Source organism: Lotus japonicus, chromosome 2 (genome assembly GCF_012489685.1).
Source record: "Lotus japonicus ecotype B-129 chromosome 2, LjGifu_v1.2".
NCBI classification, from domain to species: Eukaryota; Viridiplantae; Streptophyta; class Magnoliopsida; order Fabales; family Fabaceae; genus Lotus; species Lotus japonicus.
The window spans coordinates 20,553,166-20,570,537 of NC_080042.1; the positions used below are offsets into that span (position 1 = coordinate 20,553,166).

At 35.4% G+C, this 17,372-nt stretch overlaps 1 long non-coding RNA gene across 7 annotated transcripts; it reads left to right on the forward strand.

Annotated features, from left to right (window-relative positions):
• Positions 1 to 127: 127 nt before the first annotated feature.
• On the forward strand, positions 128 to 13,286 carry LOC130737755 (uncharacterized). 7 transcript variants are annotated; one of them, XR_009018902.1, is made up of 10 exons: positions 128 to 379; positions 3,490 to 3,554; positions 8,876 to 8,994; positions 9,086 to 9,156; positions 9,240 to 9,327; positions 9,446 to 9,569; positions 9,641 to 9,732; positions 9,815 to 9,916; positions 10,005 to 10,354; positions 11,852 to 13,286. It is a non-coding gene; the product is annotated as an uncharacterized LOC130737755 (long non-coding RNA). The 7 variants fall into 7 exon arrangements; XR_009018904.1 differs by having other exon boundaries at positions 9,511 to 9,569; XR_009018905.1 differs by lacking the exon at positions 9,641 to 9,732.
• Positions 13,287 to 17,372: the final 4,086 nt, after the last annotated feature.

Sequence of the window (17,372 nt, forward strand, 5' to 3'; positions counted from 1 at the left end):
CCTTAGCTAAAATGTAGACAATCATGATCAAAGGAACAACACAACTTGTCACATAGCAGCGGCGGTTTTAATCGCCGCTAAGTTTAAATAATAAAAAGATTCTGGAAACCTACACGTCTGGCACAAATATTGCGCTATCTTTTTTTTTTCCGCTCTCGAAATTCATTAACCTAAAATATTTTCTCCTCACTTTGAAAACCCTCACCGCCGCTAGACCCACACCAAATTTCTCGTCTGATGAAAAACTGTCATCACCACTTCTCCAATCTTTACGTTTGAGTTGGTAAAGTGAAAACACCATTGTTCCTCTGCTCTATAATTGATCTGTTCAGAATTTGGCTCCATGTTCATCTCTCTATTCTCAAAACTAGTCCAAGAGGTATGTTTTTTTTTCTCAAATCAGTCTCTCTATTTTCCCTTTTTTTGTCAATTGAACAAGGGTTTGTTTGTTAGGGTTTTCATTGGTGTCACGGGTTGTTTGTTACCTTTGAACTGATTAAGCCTTTCTACTTCCAAATGACTCGTTTATAATTTTGAGTAAGGAATGATATTGTGTGTACTCTAATGTCTACCACGGGTGCTGCTAGGTTTTGCTTTAATTCTGTCCAGTTGGTAGTTTTGCTCTGTTGTCATCTGTTTGCAAGGTCGTGAGTGAGGAAGGGACAATGTTTTCTTCCTTTTTTCTTTTCTTTTTTTATCTCTTTGGGTTGTTGTTTTTTCCCCATTATATGTATGTTGTTTTTGGCTGTTTTCTTTCTCTTCTTCTTTGTATTTGTGTTTGGAAAATACCTCAATCGGGAGATTTTGTTCCCAAGAATTATCTTTATGTATATATTTTCATTTAAAAATAGTTCTGAGTGCCTTAGTTCTTTGAATTGGTTTTTGTATTGGGGCTTCTACCTTTGCTTTGCATTGTTTTAAGTTGTCAGGTAGAAATTGTTGTCAATTTCTTTGCATTTGGGTTTGCTTTTTTCGGGATCTATCACTGCGGAGGTCGCTGACTAGCTGCTTTTGTCAGGATCATTCAGTTTGTTAGATTTCACCTATTGAACTAGTTGTAGCAATATTGCACCATTAATTTATCTTTTGTTGCATGAACTTTGCAATTCAGAATGCCAAGTGGATCAACCTTTTATTCATTTGTTCAATTCTTTGATACTTGATCGAAACAAAGCTATATGTTTATGCATGCAATTTATCCTCCCTTATATTTTTATTCGGTTTAACACATGATGTGCGCGTGGTTCCTTTAACATGATGACGAGTTTCTAGCTGAGGTAAGAAATAAAATTACCAATTTACCCTGATGAGATAAGAAGTAAAACACATGAGTTTTGTTTTCATATGAAGTTTTGTGCACTCTGCAACTATGTTTTCATATGCTTTTGTCATGATATACGCTTTTGCCATGTGTTGATTTAAACATTAAACTAAAATTAGTTTATTTGATATTTGTTTCTCCATGTCCATGAGCATCTAAGATTAATATAAACAAGATTTCTTATTAATATAAACCATTTGCTCATTCACTTATTCATTACTAGTTTATGAATTATCACAAAACTTATACATGGAGACCTCTCCTTGATTCATCTTTTCTCAATATGTTACTCAATTTTATATTTTTGTCTGTTTGGTCCTCAAATTGGTCCCTGTTTTTGTCTCGCTGTCTGAACTAGGTCCCCCACCGGAAAAAATTGTGAAAAAGATCCTCATCATTGCAAAACGTTTGGAGCAAGTCCTCGCCGGAGTCCGGAGCTCCGGCGAGTAATGAAGTGTCATGCTGACTGGGTTAAATGAGCTGACATGGATTTAAAATAAAAAATAAAAATTACATGTCAGATTAATTGTCCCAATTAACCAAAATTAACCAAAATTAATTAATCTAATCAATTTCTCCCCCAAATAAACTCAAATTCCCCAAATTAACCCAAATTCCCAATCATCCCTACCAAATTAGGGTTCATATCTGTGTTGAGTTCTTCTTCTTCTCCTTCTCTCATCTTGTTCTTGAGCTCTTCTCCTCTCCTCTTGTTCTTCGATTTCTTCTCCCTTTTTCATTTTTCCATAACCTCTCTACTAGCAACAAGATCCCCAAAAGTAAAACAAAAAACAAGATCCCCAATATCTTCTCCCCTTTTCAGTTTTTCCGTAACCTCTCTGGCAGCAACAAAATCAAACTCCAAAGCCTTCATTTTTATCTCCAATATTTTCAATTTCTTCACCTGCTTGATTTTTGAGACACCCAACAATCAAGCAAGTGTGAAACCCATGTAAGTATTGTAAAAGATGCAAATTTGAGGAGCTGAAGAACGAAGAAAATTCCCGTGCAAAAACGAAACCCTCGCTCATGTGCCATTTCGAACTCGTTCTTCACTTGACGACCCTGAATAACGGAGGCACAAAGCACTGAACGACGGAGGCACGCCTCTGGGGGCAGTGTTTTGCAGTCGATGGGTCTTCCGCGTGTGATGGCGATGACGGCGGAGCAAGGTCGTGGGCTCGGATGGCAATGAAATCAGAATCGTTTTCGACAACCCGATCTTCAACCTCCACTCATTCCATCGATCGGTTGGCTATGTTTTCTGGTTGTGGCTCCGTTGATATTTAGCCATCGCACGCTCTGAACCTTCGGTTGCAGGTGGGGGTTGGTTGGAGAAGAAGAAGAAGAAGATGAAGGAGGAGGAGATGAAGCAGAGATGGGGTTTCGGTGCTTACTTTATGAATGGATTTCACAACCCATTCTTTGCCTCCAAGCGGTACATTAGAAGGCTGGGTTTTTTGTGTTTGGAATCCTAGCTTTTGCTTCCTTGCGTTTTTCTGGGTTTGGAGGGATGGGTTGATCTTGATTTTCATGTTTCTGGGTTTAGTTGTTTGTTGAAGAACATGAAAAGTGTGAGGGAAGATGATTTATATTTCTGGGTTGAGTTTGGTTGTTTTTAATTATAGTTATAATTTTTAGCTTAATGAATTTTTGTTATTTTAATTGAGTTTTTTAATTGATTTTTTTTCTTGAGGTGTAATTTTTATTTTTATTTTAAATCCACGTAAGCACTATTGACACAGTCAGCATGTCATTTCATCCCAAGTCGGAGCTCCGGACTCCGACGAGGACTTGCTCCAAACGTTTTGCAATAATGAGGATCTTTTCCACAAATTTTTCCGGTGAGGGACCTAGTTCAGACGGCGAGACAAAGACAGGGATCAATTTGAGGATTAAGCCTATTTTTTACTATTATTAGATTATACATTTAGTTTCACTTGAACTCATGAACACTTCTAATTTGATTAATTATGTTAATTATCTAATTCTAGTGTCAATTTTCATTGAATTGATGGGGCATGAAGTCAAGCCACCATATGTGGCTAGTCTGTTTTGTTTGTTTCACTTTCTTGCTTTGTAGCTAGTTTATTTCATTTTTATTTGGGCAGTAAAAATGACATGTACTTTGATTTGTTTGTTTGACCAATTCTTAACTCTACTTGCAGGAGTTTAATATATTTATTATTTCTTTGTGAAGCTGTGTATTTGGGTGCTGTGGTCTTAAAATAAGGTAGCTTCTATCTCTTTATTTTACATACACTTGTTCGGTAACAAATGGAAATTGAACCCTCTTGATACCTTTACACTTAAACCGAATCTTTTATCTCTTTATTTGCATTTTTGTATTATCTAATGTGGTCATACTTATAGATTTGAGCTCCAACATCTTAATTATATATAAGTATTGTCTTTTCTTTAATATTAAACATCTTTACTTGAGTTTGTTGATGACTGGTTTAGTGTTTGATGGCATGGCTTGTTGACCACATGCATAATGTAGATCCTAAAATGACATTGTATATTTATATTTGTGTGGAACTCTAACAAAATTATTATATTGCATTTAAATATTGTTGACTGCACACTTAGCTTCCTTTTCCTTTTCCCATCTTACCAAGGTATCATGTTTGTAATTTATGGGTACAATATATAGAATGATTATATTAATTTGTTTATTTGGTCATAACAGACTTCAAATAGCCAACCATGGATAAATCTTGGATTAAAAAGCAATATAATACCCTTGAACATCTTGCAGGACTAAATAGTTTTCTTGATTTTGCATTTGAACACAATTCTTGTTCGAATACAATATGTCCTTGTGACTAGTATGGTTTTAAGAAGTGGCACACTAAAGATGAGGTGCTTGACCACTTGTTATGCAAACCATTTCCGGAAGGTTACACATTTTGGTATCGTCATTTGGAGATAAGAGAAAGAGAATTTGTTATTAGAACACCTATAATAGAAGGGAGCACTCCTAATGAAGATCCAATTCAGAGTATGATAAGTGATGCTTTTGGGTTCTCTAATCGCATGGCTAAAGAACCTTATGCGGCAAATGAAGCATGTGGTTGAGATGAAAGCACCATTCCAGAATTGAATCAAGGAATGCAAGGTCAGGCTAAAGAATTTTATGAGCTACTTAAAGATGGAGAAAAAGTTTTGTATGATGGATGTACAAAATACACAAAACTATCCTTTTTAATCAAGTTGTACTACATCAAGAGTCTTTGTGGAGTCAGTAACAAAGCTATGGATATGATTATTGAATTGTTGCACGATGCTTTTGAACAAGCAAATATACCCACCTCGGGTTATCAAGCGAGAAAAATTATTGACAAGTTTTGCCTTAATTACACAAAGATACATGCTTGTCCCAATAATTGCATGTTGTATTGGGGGGAGGATGAAGATAACGAAAAATGTAAAGTATGCAACACATCAAGATGGAAGATTCCCAAAAAGTTGAAGTGAAAATGTTGGTGTATATGTTCTTCTTAAGAGGAGGAAACAACCTGCAAAAAATCTACGTTATTTTCCTTTGATCCCTAGGTTGAAAAGATTATTCACATCTTCAAAGACTGCTGAAAGCATGATATGACATGCTATGTAAATCAACAACGATGGTATGATGAGGCATCCGAGAGACTCTGAGGCTTGGAAGCAGTTTGACTTGTCACATCCTGAATTTGCTAGAGATCCTCGAAATGTACATCTTGGCTTAGCAATTGATGGGTTTAATCCTTTTGGGTCAATGAGCACTAGCTATGGCATTTGACTAGTAGTACTTATTCCTTACAACACTCCACCATGGACTTGCATGAAGTTAACGAATTTCATTCTTTCGAATATTAGTCCCGAGAAGCGACAAATTGGAAATGATATTGATATTCATTTGCAACCACATATCTGAGAGTTGAAAGAATTGTGGGAAAAGGGAGTGGAGACATATGGTGCTTCAAAAAAATGAAATATTCATGATGTGAGCTTGCATTTTATGGACCATAAGTGATTTCCCATGCCTTGGGGTTTAATCTGGATGGAACACGTACACAAGGCTAGCTTGTCCTGCTTGCAACTTGATTGAATTCCTCTTCATCTACAATATAGCAAAAAGTCATGTTTTATGAGACATCGAAGATTTCTGCCTACAAGACATCAGTTTTGGAAAAATCATAATCGATTTGATGGAAGTGTTGAGGATAAAGATGCACCAAAACCATTAACTGGATCAGACATTCTAAATCAAGTTAAAGATATAAGAGTCACATTTGGTAAAGAACCTGAACCTGAACTTGGGTCATCTAGCAAAAAAAGACCTCGTAAGAAGAAAAAAGTTGATGGGAATCACAACAATGGAAAAAGAAAAGCATATTTTTTTCAACTTCCATATTGGGAGTTTAACTCTTTGCGTCATAATCTTGATGTGATGCATATTGAAAAGAATGTGTGTGATAACATCATTTTTACTTTGCTGAATGATAGAGACAAATGAAAGTATCATGAGAGGCCAGAAAAGACTTGCAAGCAATGGGCATAAGGAGAGACCTTTGGCCATTAGAGGATGGTAAAAAGTGTCCAACGACTTTGTTTACAATGACAAAGGAGGAGATAAATCTCATGCTCAATATTTTGAAGGATGTGAAAGTGCCAGATGGATATTCAAGCAACATTTCAAGGTGCATTGACACTCAACAAAATAAGATTTATGGGTTGAAAAGTCATCATTCTCACATTCTAATGGAGCATTTGCTGCCTTTATCAATAAGGAGTGTGTTACCTGTCTAAGTTTCTACAATATTAATTGATGTATGCTCATTTTCAAGTCATTATATGCCAAGGTATTGGTTCCTAAAGATTTGGACAAACTCAATGATAGAACCAAGCTTGTTTCCCTGTATAGGCAAATCAGTTGGAGGTGCAACCAATGTCAACTTAAAATCTAAAGAAAAATTACAGGCTCATCGACATTTGTTAATTAACTATGAAGATGCCTAAAAATTTATTGAGAAAGTATGATTTACATATTTTCACATTCAATAATTGATCAAGCCTCTAACAATCATAGTTTATATAGGGAATTTAGATTGATAACAAAGAGAGGATTAAGGTATCGTGCGTGGTCATCAAGTGAGATAGAAAAGGAGGTTCATCGAGGCATTGTTGAATGGTTTTACAATCGTGTAAGTTGCCATAATATAATTTGTATGACATAGATTATGCTTTCACAAGTAATTTGCTGATACATTTTTATTTAACTGATCATGAATGATTCCCAAGAATCACACTTTAATGATCTTCGTGCACTTTCTCGAGGCCTACTTCAACAAGAAAGAAGGTTTAACACATTTAATGTAAACGGATACAAGTTTTGAAACTTGCAATGTAAGCGGATACAAGTTTCAAAACTTGCAACGAGAAGAGATGTTGAAAACACCAAAATTGTGGTGTGTTTTGTAGCCTTGGAACGAAAAGTTATGCAAGTTCTAGCGATAATAGACCAAGAGAAGGTTTGGTTCCCTATTATGGGAAAACAGTTGACATTATTGAACTAAACTATCATGGTCGATTTGTGTTGACTCTATTCAAATGTCAATGGGCCAATACTACAAACTATAGACATGTGAAAAAAGATGCATTAGGTTTCACCTCAATTAACTTTTCTGATTTGATTCATACTGGTGAGAGGGAATATGATGAGCCATATATTGAGGCTTCTCAAGCTCAATTGGTTTATTTCGTGGAGGAAAAAACGGACAAAGGATGGTGTGTCCCAGTACACATAAAACCAAGATACTTTTATGATATGGGTGAAGATGCTGAAGAGGCCATATATGAAAGTGAATCTTTTCAACAACAAGACTTAGCCACGGGTTGGCTAGTGGACAATATGTAAGACCAAGATTTGGTCAGGTGGTACAACTCTATGTTTTGATGATAACAAGTTTATTATTATGTATGAACAATTGTGGTACTCTAAAGTTTGTCTTTTTAAGTTGTGACAAACAGGCTCTGACTCTGATTCCAAGTTGATATACTAATCAGAAGTTGAAGACCAAGAGTAATCAGCACAACGCTTCTGCACTTGACTACGTTCTTCTGAACGGTAGCAAACGCTTCAGATGCTCTGAAGATTAAAAGCTCTGATGTGGACTCTGAAGGATCCAAGCTCTGAAGTTTTGAAGACCGGATGTTCTGAGGAACGGTCCAGAAGCTGAAGACCTGGAAGCTCTGAAGTCCAAGAGTAAGCTGGCTCTCAAGACCAAAAGCACTTCATGCTCTAAAGGCCAGATGTTCTGATGAACGGTCCAGAAGCAGAAGTTCTGATGATCTGAAGATCCAAGCTTCGCTCTGACTCTGATCACACAAGCTTCACAAGTTCCAACATGAAGCGACACCCAAGATCAAGAGTCAACTAGGTTAAGGCATTGTCACTGTCATTCGTACAAAAGCTAATGTACTATTCTGACTGCCTCACCTACGACTTTCAGCCACAGTAGGCTCTGGAAATTCCAGAACTGCCCTCCAACGGACAGATTCATCAAACGGATACACATTCTAAACCTTGGAGTATTTAAAGGCTGGAGACTGAAGAAATCAACTAAGAAAATTTGTACATACACGTGAAATACTTTCAGCGAATACCTTAGCAATATTTCTTCATTGCTCTAATTGTGTTTACATCTGCTTGTTAAGAAGCATCTCTTTGTAAACCGAACTTTTTCACAAACTTTGTTTGTAGTTCCTTGAGAGACCAGTGAGGTCAGAATTCTTGAGAAGACTAAGGCAAGGTTGTCTTAGTGCTGCTAGTTCATTGTATTGTTAGTCACTGAGCAGGTTGCTAGTGCAGTTGTAACAATCATTGAATAGTGAATTGCCTTCATTCTAAGAAGGAAGAAATCATCTTAACAGGTGGACTGGATTAGCTTGAGGGATTTATCAAGTGAACCAGGATAAAATCATTGTGTGCTTTTCTCCTTCCCTTATCTCTTGCACCTTGTGATCTTTAGTCCGAAAAGATTATCCTTAATCTTAGAGGGAAATTTCTAAAAGCTAAAAACCCTATTCAAACCTCCCCCCCTTTCTAGTGTTTTTCATACCTTCACAATATGGATGTACAATTGTCAAGGCCTGGATTAGATGTAGAATTTGACTAATTGTAATTGGTTTTGAAGACATAGTTTTGAAGGCGAAGGTGTAGCCATGTTAGATAAGAAAGACTATTGTTCCCACTTTAGTATAATTTTCTCTCCTTTTTTGGCTTCTGTAGTTGTAGTTTCAATATTTGACATTAGCTTAAAATTAATTACTTCTTATTCTTGTACTTGGGTTGAAGCACCCATTGTGTAATACTTCTTATTCTTGTACTTGGGTTGAAGCACCCATTGTGTTTCCTTTTTGTAAAATAATTACTTCGTTAGATTTCTTTCTTATTTTTATTAGTTAAATTTTTCGCATGCTTTACTTTACCTTAGTTTCACTTTTTTTTTTAAGTTTAATAGCCCTTAGTTGCATCTTCTTAATCTTTGTATTGTTCATATAATGAAGGTATGACATCAAGAAATGATGAACATGATTTGTCCGAAAAACCTGACTTGGACACTGATCATGGAAATGATGTTCAAAATAGTGGACGATGCACTAGCAACCGGACTTGGAGAGTTGATGTGATAAATATTATATGTTTAATTTAGTAATGTTTATGAAATTATTCATACACTAATGATTTATGGGTGTGAACTTGTATATTTGTATTAGATTCACAAGGGAATATTAAAGAAAATGAACTTAAGGTAACACAAGTTTGGAAGCTCCCTGTTGGTGAAAAGGTAATAATTCCTTTTTAAGAAGTTGTACCAATAGGAACAGATGTTGATGACTTATTGGGAGGATTTCTTTGTGTGTTTGCAAGGGACTTTAAGGCCTTTCCCATACGCTATGATAATTGGTCGGTTGTGTCAAAGATTAAAAAAGATAATGCATGGGATGAAACTATAAAGGTATTAGTGTGAAGTGATTTTTGTATGATGGAATTCATTGTTCTTCTAACTAAATTGTAATGTTTTGAAGAAAAATTTTTATTGGGATGAACAATTTGAAAATGCTGCACATTCTTAGATTCCATGATTCATACTATCACAAGGAAAAGAGTTTTTAAGAGAATATCTCAAAACCTCCACTAGGAATTCCTAAAGATGATTGGGCTGAGTTTCTTACATACCGAAATAAACGGAAGACTAAGGTACTATTTTGAAATATAGTGTTTTAGTTTGAAATTATAGTGAGTCTAATTATTTGTTTTCATATTTATAGGATATATGTGAAAAAATACAAAGAATAGAAGCAAGCTCACTATTAGTCACACTGGTGGATCAAAGAAACTTAATAGAAGAAAATATGAAATGGTTATGATGAAATAATTGAATTACCTATACTTTTTGTTTTATTTTATTTTGATACTAACAGCTACCGTGTGTTTTGTAATAGGAGGCAAAGACTAATAAGGAAATTAGCATGGGAGCTCTATATGTTGAAACACATAAGAAGCATGATGAGATATTTATTAATGAAGAAGCACAAGCTATATGTGTAGGTGATTTTCTTGGATGAAATTAAGTCATTGACCTTCTACTTTTTGTATTTAAGTAATTTTTACTATCATTGTAAATTTATGCAGGAAAGATTTATTACATAGAAAGTCAAGGCCCTACCTCCTCTAAGCCCTCGCAAAATGATTCTCTTGGACAAGTCTTAGGAGTAGAGCGTCATGGGAGAGTTTGGGGCATGTCTTCTGGTGTGTTTCCTTCCCAAGTTTTCGGCTCTAGATTTGAAAGACTTTGTTGCACTGCTCCCTCCTCTTCTACTGCTGGTGCCACTGAGTTGCAGTTGCAATTTGAGGTTGAAAAATTACAATCAAAAGCAGCATCAGATTCATAATTGATGAAAGAAATGACAAACACACTTTCTCTTCTTTCTCAGAAGAAAGATGTGACTGTACCTCCTACAGTTTCCTTAGTTACAAGCGAAGTAAGTTTTGTCATTCACACATTAACTCATTGAATATCAAAACTAATTACCAAGTTTTGTGGAATTGACATGTTGCTGGCTTGTTTAACGTGTGCATGAATTTTATTTTTAGTCGGCCTTCATTTATATTTTATTGCCTTTATATATTGATAAAGTATGAGTCTTGCATCTAGTAGCCGAAAACATTTTGATGATACAGATTCAAGGGTGGCATACATGCATATTATTCTACTGCCTTTATATATTTGTTTTTCTAATTTGTGTGTTCACAGGATGGTGTTTCTAATGTGTATACACATTAATTTTGAATCTCATAAATCAAACTTGATCTTATTTGGTAACTTTAATTTAGCTTAAAATGGTGTTAGGAGTTTTAAGTTCTTAGGTGTTTTGCCTTATTCTAAATAGTTCAACTTCAAAATTTTCAAGTACATAAAGAACATATGTTTTCTTGCTTGACCTTATTGACATAAGTATGAGAAGAATTTTATAAAAGATAGGAGTATTAGATGGTTCTTATTGTTATGGTTGTTTGCATGTCTTAATTTGATTACTAGCCATTAATCATGATGATGTCCCAGAGGTAGAACATAGCCAATATATTTTTCTCTTATATTTTAATTTTTTATGTTGGATAAATTATTTGATAGTGAAATATGTTTGTGGCTCAAGAGCATTTGGTTAATTGCTTAGGAACCTTGGATCTTTGAAAATTGTAAGAACATATTTTGGTTCATTACTAGGATATGGTTCTAAAGTTTTAAACTAAAATTTTTAGCATTAAATTTTGGTTATGCAATTTTAATTATGGCTTCACTATCTGGTATATGTGGATTTGTTCAGTTCCCATTTGACTCGTTCCCTTGAAGATAGAGTATTTGTGTTAGTTTTTCATATCATTCCTGCAACTCTCTTTCTATGTTGCCTTGGGAAATCATTAAAGCAACTAAATTTCATATTTAAATTGTATCATTATTAACGATACTTTTATAGAAACTATTAACGATTATATACAACTGTGATGACCATGCATGTCTATAGTGCAGCATTAGCCTTGTTTGCCTTTGACTCTAAGTAGCTTTAATTGTGGAAAATTCGATTATCTCTCAATATAACAGTTTTTTTGTGCTATTAAATTAGCAAAGCTTAGTTATGGAGTAAACTTTTGGATACCCATTCAATATTCCCTTAAACTTCTAGTAATCAATAAATGGTTGAAATTATGATTTGGAAGGGCTGGTATTGTTCTAATTAATGAATGGCTCCCTTGGTATTGCACTAGCTATTGCCATTTAACAAGGGATGAAATTCTGATTTGTAAGGGATTGTATTCTTCTTTTCACTTATGTACTGATTTCTTGTATATGATGCTATCGTATATATATGTTCTTTGGCTTTTAAAACAAAACACATACTATTAATGAATGATTTGCACTATTGTTTAGTATCTTATTTGTTTTTGTTTTTGTTTTTGCTTTGTGCACCCAATTGTGGAAGATATTGCTGCCAAAGCTTCAAAATGGAGCGCAAATGAAGCACACAAATTATTGACTTGTCATTCAACAACATGTCGGGTAGCATTCCTGTGGAATTTGGCCAGCTCCAAAACCTTGCGTCTCTGATATTGAACATTAATGATCTGCATGGGAGGATTCATGATTAGCTTACTAATTGTGTCTGTCTTTCCTCTCTGCTAAACTTCTCTTATAATAACTTATCTGGAGCTATTCCATCTATGAAGAACTTCTCAAGGTTTTCAGCTGACAGCTTCATTGGAAATCCTTTACTATGTGGAGATTGGGTCGGATCAATATGTCATCCTTATACACAAAAAACAAGAGAGATTTTTTGCAGAGTAGCAGTTGTACGTCTCATTCTTGGCATCTTACTGTTATTGGCGATGGTAATTGTTGCTATCTATAGATCCAGCGGATTGAAGCAGTTGATGAAAGGAACTGGCAGAACTGGGCAAGGCATGTTGAACCATATCTTCATAATTTGTTTCATGACTCTGATTGTCCAATCCCATGGACAATACAAGTACTTGAAACTCGCACTACAATGGACACCAACCACCTACGCTTTAGCAAGATCAACCCGCTTACCATGTAATCAAACCAAATTTGCCCTATTTTCACGAAACTTGGTTATTCATGGCCTCTGGCCTTCAAATTTTTCTAATCCACAACCGTGATGGTGCGCACAGTTCCCCTATAATCCCAACAACCCAATGTTTGTTGCAATGAAGCCTCAACTTAGTGCTAATTGGCCGGAAATGCTCCCGCCCACTAATGATATCTTCTGGGAAGATGAATTTAAGAAGCATGGCACCTGCATGACCAGCAATCAGGCAGCCTACTTTGGCTATACTTTACATATGAAGGCACAATTCATTCAAGATGTGAGAGCTGCGATAGGATTTGCTCCCAATAACTTTAGAAAGCGCAAGTATCAAGTCTTTGTGGCAAGACTCCAAACAGCTTATCATGTTTTCCTAGAAATTGTGTGCAAGAGGTATCCGGGGGAATCAGGTCGATACTTTGGCAGAAGTGCGGTTCTACTTTGATAAGGTGACTTTGAGACTGATAAATTGTTCGGCAGCCCCAAGGATGATTTGTGCTCGAGATATATATTTTTTAGCATGATTTCAAGGATGGAGACATGTGAAGGGGCTAGGGAGAAAGTTGAGTTGGCATTGTTCGCGCAGAAGAAGCTATCTGCATTGTGGGAACTTAGAGCGCGCTAGAAAGGATGGAAAGAGGGGCTTGCAAAATCTCATACTCATTGTCAAGGGAAAGTACATAGTTCTTAAAAGTGATTTAAAATGCTGGTAATAATAAATCATCTAAGCTCCCAAATTTGTTATTGATAGGTAACCTGTAATACAAATGTTGTTGTATTTCTAACGCTCATTTTTTGGGCATTGATTCCACATGTACCACTGTTGAAAGCTAGAAAGTTATGTGTTATGAGAAATTGGCTTGTCTTAAAAAATGTAGCAGTGGTTTCAATCGCCACTAAATTTTGGAAAGCTGAAAATCAAAGGCGTCATGCATAGAAAATGGACATGGTAAGTTCTTTTGATATGTTTTGTTAGTGGGGGAGCAAGTGTTGACATCTGTGCCGGGGGTGGATGCCAGTTTGGAGCTTAAGCATATTGGGGCACGATGTTGTTGGGACTAAGGGTGTTCATAACCGAACCAAACTGATATAAACTGATCAAACCAATCCAAAAACCAAAAATCGAAAAAACCAAAGACTTGCTAATGAATTGGTTGGATTTTCGGTTCCATGGTAAAACAGAACCGACCATATTTTAAATACTTAAATTATTATATATAGTTACCTATTTAGCTTTAGTTATTTGAATATATTCCAATTATGTCCAACCCTAATTGTTAAGTACTGAAGTTGAATCTAAAATCAACCAGCCGCATACCAAATTCCCTAATCAGTTCATCCTCAATTCTTTGTTCCAAAGTTCCAAACTTCCCATCATTCCATGAAAGGCTGAAATTGTAAAAGTAGAAACTAGAAACTATGTGCGTCTGGTGTAAGCACTAAACACTTCTCTCTCAAATACAATAAGTTTATTTTAGTTTAAAGTTAATCTTCTTGCTATTTACAGTTCATCTTGTTGCTATTTAACATGTTTTTTTCTTAAGATTTCTATGTCTTTGATGTGTCTCTCTACTTGCTCTGGATCCTTTCTGGGATGCTCTTCTCTCTACACTGTATGATTTTGTGAGGCTGCAGCAGTATGATTTTGTATTATGCATTTTGATGTTGGCTTTTAGTCCCTAGTCTTATTTCTGTTACTATTTGTGATGCTTTCATTTTGTTTTGTTACTTATGAACATTGCTTTCTTTCTTTTCCTTTTTGTGATGCTTTATTTTTGTTTTTCGTTAGTGTTTGGCTTTTTGAAATTGAGAACACATTATATATTTTGCCTTAGTTGATTATATGACTAATATTCTAATTCATGGGAACTCACTTTGATAGTAAACTAATATATTTTGTTCGTTCACAACACTTAAATCCAATTGATTTTTCCTTGTTTTGTGACTCATCCTCCTCCAATAAAACAACAATGACTGAGGTAAGTTTTGTGTTGTTTTTTACAATTTGTATATCAGAACTTAGAATAATTGATGAATTAAATTTTAAGTAATTTATTTAATGTATGTAGGCTGCAAATTCTCAAGATACTACTGAAGATAATAATCTGGAGTCTGTCAACATGAATTAGCGTTTTGTTTTTGTTATGTTTTCTTTGTTCTATTATTGTTTCTTTTTGTTGTAACTGTTTGGGCTTGGCCCATTTTCAATATATATTATCCTTCATTTTTCAAAAAAAAAATCAATCACAAAGAAGAAGAAAAAAGTGCAGAAGAAGAGTTCCAAGGAGAGGAGGTTAGCAGAAATTGCAGTTGAAGACGAGGAAGACGGAAAATCCGGTAAGAGGAAACCCTCGAGACCTCGTTCTTGGACTTGGGTTCATTTTACTAAAGTAATTGGGACTAAGTCAAAAACCCCTAGAGCTTAATGTAATTGGTGTGGGGCAACTTATGCATGTGATCCTCATAAAAATGGAACTAGAAATCTGAGAAATCATTTGTTGAATCAATGTAAAAAGATGCCTAGAGAGTTAAATGATCATAGTCAAAAAAACTCTTAGGTTGTGTTTGGGATGGGGGAATATTTAGGAGGAATGTAATTCTAGAGGGGATTTAAAATCCCTTGAATTAAAATATCCTGTTTGGATATCTAATGGGTGGAATTCTTAAATTGTTGGTAATTAAAAGAGGTATTTTACTTAATAGGATTGAAATTCTGATTTACCTCGGACGAATGTGTAACACAATGTTCAGGACATTGTGTAGGACATGCAAAGAATAACAAACAGAGTTAAGCATGCTATAAAGTTAACAAACAATAAAACAAAATAACACAAAGAATTGGTAACCCAGTTCGGTGCAACGTCACCTACGTCTGAAGGATTTTCACCCAAAAAAGGAAATTCACTATTAGTAGTTTAGGATCAACGGACCTTACAAGAACACTCCTTGTTCATAAGCCTTACAACCTAAACGCTACCCTGTGTATTTCTAATTAATACTTCTCCTAAGTATGAGAGCCCCTGATGACCCGAGGTTTATTCTATGTTTTTCGAGTCCTTCTTGTTTCTTTCTTTTCCTTTTTGAGTCCTTTATTGAGTTTTAAGTCAAGTTGAGTCCCTTTTTAATTCATAATTGCATCTGCATTAGTTTACGTGTTTTTAATCAATTTTTTTGATCTTTTTATTAGTTTAGTTAGAGAGTAATTCCTATGGTCAGTTTTGAGCTGAAGTTCTTTGAATTTATGAGTGTTGATTGCACATTGTGGGTTTTATTTGATGAATTGAATGAAGGAATGATGAATTATCATGATTAATGACATGTTCCCATGAGTTACATTGTTGTTCTGAATTCTGATGGTTTCTTGAGATTCTTTTCAGGTTTGATAGATTTTTGATGGCTAATGATGATGGTTGAAAGCTAAGTTAAGAGCCATGATGATAGGAGAAGTGAGAGTTACAAAATTGAAGAAAAACTAGATGAGCCACGCATGTGCGCCATGTATCCCACACACATGCGTGGAGGTACTGTTGAAAAAACCTGATGGCCACACATGTGCGCCGCCTGATCCACGCACATGCGCCGTGGCCTGACCTGATGCTGCGATTTTTGTGTTTTGAGCGTTTTAGCCCACGCATGTGCGTGGAGAAGGCGACGCACATGCGTGGATGACCACTGGCAACTCTATAAATAGGGCTTTTGTTATTTCTTTTAGGTATCTTGTAACTTTTTGAACACAACTTAGAGGTTTAGGTTCTTGGAGCTTATGGGAGGCTTCTTGATACTCTTTGTTTCAAGTTTTTGTTCTTTTAATTTTCATTATGAAGTCCCTGGCCATGCTTGACTAGTTTAACTTTGGACCTTGGGGATTGTGGATCCTAGTTTAAGTTATGTTATGAACTTCTGAGTTTCTTATATGAATAAAGTTTCTTTTCTATGTATCTTTTCTCTGTTTCAATACTCTCTTGAATGCATGCAAGTGTTTGGCTTTCTTCTTGCACAACGGTAGTTGGTAAGGATTAAGGGACTTGGGATTAGATTGATTTGTTTACTATCACTTAGGTATAAGGGTGGGAACTTATTGTGTGGGCCTGAACATACAAGCTTCATTCTTCAATTGAATTGACTAGGTACTAAGGCATTAGGCTTAGCAACTAAAATTGAATGATTTACTTGATTAAGGTATTAACAAGTAAAGGTAAAGGCTATATCACCATAGAAATGTTTCTAAGAGTTCATATATGAATTAGACTGTGAGTAACATAACTCAATTAGGTGAAACTTGACCTAGGGTACTGTTTTCTCATAAGTTTTACTAGATTCGTGTTTATGCTTTTGTTACAATTGTTTTCATCACAAAAAACTTTAAACTATATTTCTTTTTCTTTTCCATTCCAAACATTAATCTCCAAGATCAAATCAACAAACAACTATCCCTGTGGTTAGACAATCTTTTGTATTACTTCCATCAATTCGTACACTTGCGGAATTGCTATCAGCCCCTCTCACTTTCTCTCAACAATCACTGCCCCAGTGATTGAATCACAAAGTACAATAAGGATGAAGAGATTTAAACTCAACGAAACACAACAAATCAGTGCTTTAGTTCACAAAGAACTCAGTGCTTTAGTTCACAAAGAAAGCACTAGAGTTGATTACAATAAACACACAATGGACTCACAAAGTAAACCCTAAAACAATCAACAATTCATGTAGCAGCTAGGGTTTCTTGCTCAATTAAGTAGATGCTCTTCGGGCCTTGGTCTTCAACGGGCTGAGCATCAACAAGTCCATGTAGAAAAACAGGAACAAATCTTGAAAAGATTTACTTCCACAAATAACAAAACGGAACCAAATCTCCCAGATTACTTGGTTCACATAGAATTAGCCTTATTCCCAA